The sequence below is a fragment of the Magnolia sinica genome, chromosome 6 (genome assembly GCF_029962835.1).
Source record: "Magnolia sinica isolate HGM2019 chromosome 6, MsV1, whole genome shotgun sequence".
Lineage (NCBI taxonomy): Eukaryota > Viridiplantae > Streptophyta > Magnoliopsida > Magnoliales > Magnoliaceae > Magnolia > Magnolia sinica.
Window position 1 is genome coordinate 22940166 of NC_080578.1, and position 4986 is coordinate 22945151.

Genomic DNA, 4986 nt, shown 5'->3' on the forward strand with positions numbered 1-4986 from the left:
ATCTAGGTGAATCCCCAAGGATTACAACATTTTCATCAGTTGTAAGAGATTTTACCATCCTCCCATTAATTTGGTCACCTCAATGGAGCATTACGTGTAAGTTATTTAATCTTAGAGATGAAACATTAACCAGCATCGACATCAATGATCGAGGGATCAAAAGGGGATCTAATTGAAGTACAGGAGAACATCGATCAAGCAACCCAAGAAGACGCTATGAAAGGGGCTTAATCTGACAAATTGTCAAATTGTAAGAGTCTTCACACTCATTCCTCATGTAAGGTTGAGTGTAGAGTTTTTAACCCAAACTCGTGTAGGTTCTTGTATATGATCGTATTGACACCGACATGGGTGAATACATGTGTAAGTCATTGCATAGGCCACTAACATGAGTGTGTACGTGGGTAAGTCCTTGTGTAAGCCACCGACACGGGTGTGTATGTGGGTAAGTCCTTGTAGGCCACTGACACTGGTGTGTACATGAGTAATTCCTCGCGTAGGCCACCAACATGGGCGAGTACGTGGTAAGTCCTTGTGTTGACCTCCAACAGGAGTATATGCTTATATAGATTAAAGGTGAACTTGATTTAAAACCTCCAATAGTAAATACTAGTACACTCAGGAAGAGTGTGTCCGCTGAAAATGGAGTAGGGAAACCAAACCACTATACTTCATTGTGTTTGTGATTAAGAATATTGTACATTTTTATTCATGCCTATGTGGTTGATTAGTTAAATCATATAAATGTTTGAAATGAATTATATGATAGGCACTTATCTTGTAAAGCATACACAAGCATATTATTGATTATAAACTAGTTACTTCATTGTCATATCTATTGCAGTCTATGTTATTAGATCCAACTTTAGTTTAGAAGTCTTAATGTTAAATTATTTTACTTAGTTTAAATTGGCATATTATTTTAAGTAAACAATTGTATTTTAATTGGCATAATTTTAATTGGTCCTAACGAATGAATGTTGTAATAGATGAATTGGTCCCACCGCGCATTTTTAGAAAGATATTGTAATGGATGAATTTCGTAATGGAATAATGTTGTAATAGATGAATTTTGTAATGAATGAATGTTGTAATAAATGAAGTGATGAATGTTGTAATAGATGAATTTCGTAACGGAAGAATGATGCGATGGATGAATTTTATAATGGAAGAATCTTGTAATGGGTGACTGTTGTAATGGATGAATTTTTGTAATGAAAGAATGTTGAGATGGAAGTGTGTTATAATGGATGAATGTTGTATGGTGAATCATCGATATTTATTGTGGATCGCCCATATTTACTATGGATTGCTCATATTTACACTATAAATTGTCAATATTTACATTGTGGATTGCCGATATTCAATCTAAATTATCGATATTCACTATGGATCGCCAATATTAAGTGTGGATTACCAATATTCAATGTGGATCACAGATATTTTCACAACGGATCGCCAATATTCACTATGGGATACTAATCCAATGAAAATGATCATAACTCCCTCGTAATATGTCCAGTTTGGGTGATCTTATGCTCACTGGGAGGGTAATTTGATAAATTTTCAAATGGATGTGGAATAATCTCATTGGACATTATTTTATTGCCCAAAAGTGGGCCTAAAGTCCATTATTCATTGTGGGTCATCGATCTGACGAAAACGGTCATAACTCCCTTTGTTACATATTTGATTTGGGTGATCTTGTACTCGTTAGAAAGACAATTTGATGAAATTACAAATAAATCTAGAATGATCTCATTTGGAAACCATTTGATTACCCAAAAGTGGGCCGCAATGAATATCAATGATTTACAATGAATTATAAACTTTGGGCCTACTTTTGAAAATCAAATGATGCCCAAATGAGATAAATTTAAATATATTTGAAATTTTATGAAATTATATTTCCAACTAACACAAGATCCTCCAAATTTGATATGTAACGAGGGAGTTATAACCATTTTCATCGGATCAATGGCCACAATGAATAATGAACTCTGAGCCCACTTTTGGATAATCAAATGGTGTCCAAATGAGATTATTTTAAATCCATTTAAAATTTCATCAAATTAGCTTTCCAACAAGTATAAAATCACCAAAATCGAATATATAATGAGGGATTATGGCCATTTTCGTCAGATTGATAGCCCATAATGAATATCAGCGATCCATAGTGAAAATATCGGCGATCCACCCTGAATATTGGTAATTTACAACGAATATCAACAGTCTACATTGAATATCGGTGATCCATAGTGTAAATATGAGCGATCCACAGTAAATATCGATGATCAACCATACAATATTCTTCCGTTACAACATACTTTCATCTAAACATTCTTCAATTACAAAAATTCATTCATTACAACATTCATCCATTCCAACATTCATTATCTTCATCCATTCAAGATTCTTCCATTACAAAATTCATCCATTATAACATTCTTCAATTACGAAATTCATACTTTTATTATAAAAAATTATCTATTACAACATTCTTTCACACTCTCCCTTCCACAAACTCCCACCATTCATACCCAATTTTTTTTAAAAAAAAAAAAAATCCAAACAACAATTATAAAGGAAACCAAGAACGGAAGAAGGAAAGAAGAAGGAATAAGGAAGGGAACAAAAAAACACAATCCTCCCATTCACACCCTACTCCCCTCCCATGAAAAAAAATTAGGGAGGAAGGAAATGGCCACATGGCGGTTGTGCGGAAGGGCCTCACGTTTTAAACCCATTCATATATTATGTGGGGTCCACTAGCTTGTCACGAAGCAAATCTAACACGTTCACATATGAGGGGTTTTAATTTAATGTCATCGATCTAAGTTTAAGGGAAAAATTCATCACAAATGGACCATTTTAAAGGAAACAGTTTAGATTTAATGCGTAATGTTTGTATATTTGTGGGCTACAGAAAACGCAAAAAATCTTTTTGTAAGTTCACAGTTGTCCAATTAAAATGCACGGATCAAATCACCCAATCGGTCAAATTTCAACTTTTAGTAGAGGTCACGTCATTTTTTTAAAAAAATATTTCTCTTTTCGAGATAAGAGCCCACCGTACAAGGCACATCAATGACAAATGAGTATTTTCATCATTCAAAAAATGAAAAAGTAATTTCAAGACTACAAAATATTAAGTTTGGTCTATACAGCCTCCGGCAACAACCACATCAAAGCACAGGGCCATCTGTACCAAAAACCCATCAGTTGCGGATTGGGTACTACCCGGTCAGGATCTAACTAGAGATGTACGGCCCTGTCAAGGGCTATGTGGGGCGCGGCTTGATGTATATGTTTTATCCACGCCGCCTGTCTATTTTGACATATCATTTTTAAGACATGAACAGAAGGAGGAGGCAGATTGAAGAATCAAGTGGACCACACCAGAGGAAGCAGTGGGAATGGAAAGGTTACCGCTGAAAACTTCTTGGGGCACACAGAAGTTTTGGATCAAACTGATATTTATGTATTCCCGTTTACGTGATCTTATGAACAGGTTTGGATGAAAAATAAACATCAAGATGGGCCTTAAGAAGTTTTCAACTGTAGGAATTCAATCTCCGCTGCTTCCTGTGGTGTGGTATGGTCTACTTAAGCCTTTTATCTTAGACTCATGTGCTAAAATAATCTATCAAAATGGATGACCAGCATGGATAAAACACATACATCAATGAGGGTCCCACAGAGCCCCTGCGTGGACCATCCGTCTCTAGCTAGGTCCTGGTGGAGGTAATACCCAATCCACGCCTTGAACTGTCCACCTGTGAGATACCAATACCGTAGTCAGCAGTGGCCCAGATTTGCCACGGTCATGCATAAAACATCAATGGTCAAATCGTGGATCTGGATCTTCCATGAGGTCAGCACGACCTTCTTCAGCCATGATGAAAAGCACATTTCGATAGGGGGACTCTAACCCACCGAGAACTAACGTCTTTTGATAGCCTTTGGTTTTATAATGGCTTACCACGTTCTGGTAAATCATGGATTAATGTATCAGCGCACAGCTGCTTACCAAAAAATAAACAATCATTGTACAGCTAGGTAGGCACTCAGAAAGAATTTATCAACAGTGTCAGCCCTGTCTCATCCCCGTGCACGCCAGTGCGCTAGATGTGTCAAAAATCTGATGATTCCTCCACAAGGAGGGTAAGCCAGTGATATAAGAAAAGGCTACAATCTTTAATCTGGACCGTTCATCGTGATCATCCCCCATCCTCTAAAAAACCACTTCGTTATCATCCATTCATTGGCTGGAGAAATTGATGGTCTGTATGATTATACTAGAAAAGGACCTATCATTAATCTAGATCATCCATCACATGGGTCCCTCCTTTGAATATCCATCCCTGTCAAAAGGTCACGGCAAATAGATGACCGTCACATCCAACATGGATAAATATGATATATATTAGCTATAGTGGAAATTGTCCAATCACTAATCCAGATCGTAATCGGATGATCCTCGAATTGCCTCATTAATGGCTAGGGAAATGGATCATCCATGTTGACTAGTGTAAAATTAGTCCAATTATAGATCTAGATCATCCATCACTTGGGAACCACCTTCAATTGCCCATCAATCTAAAAAAACCATATTGATAGTTTGATTATAGAATCTAACCATCCATTCATTTGTTAGGGGATGGACGATCCACACTGATTATACTAGAAATAGTATGATCATTTATTTAGATCATGCACATCAGATGATCTTAACTGTTTGACCAATGGATCAGTGGTTAGAAAATGAATATAAATGAAACGGCACGACTATTGATGTAGATCATCCATCACATGAGCCCTGCCTGAGGTTAGGCAACTAGGATATGTGATCACCATGACCTTCATAGTTGGCATAGACCTAACAACCTCTACAACTGTTGCCTGTAGGGCCCACTAGCAAATGAATTTGGATGAATTTCCTTCCAAGAGTGGAAAAAAACAAAAAAGACTTTGATGCTTTTGGAT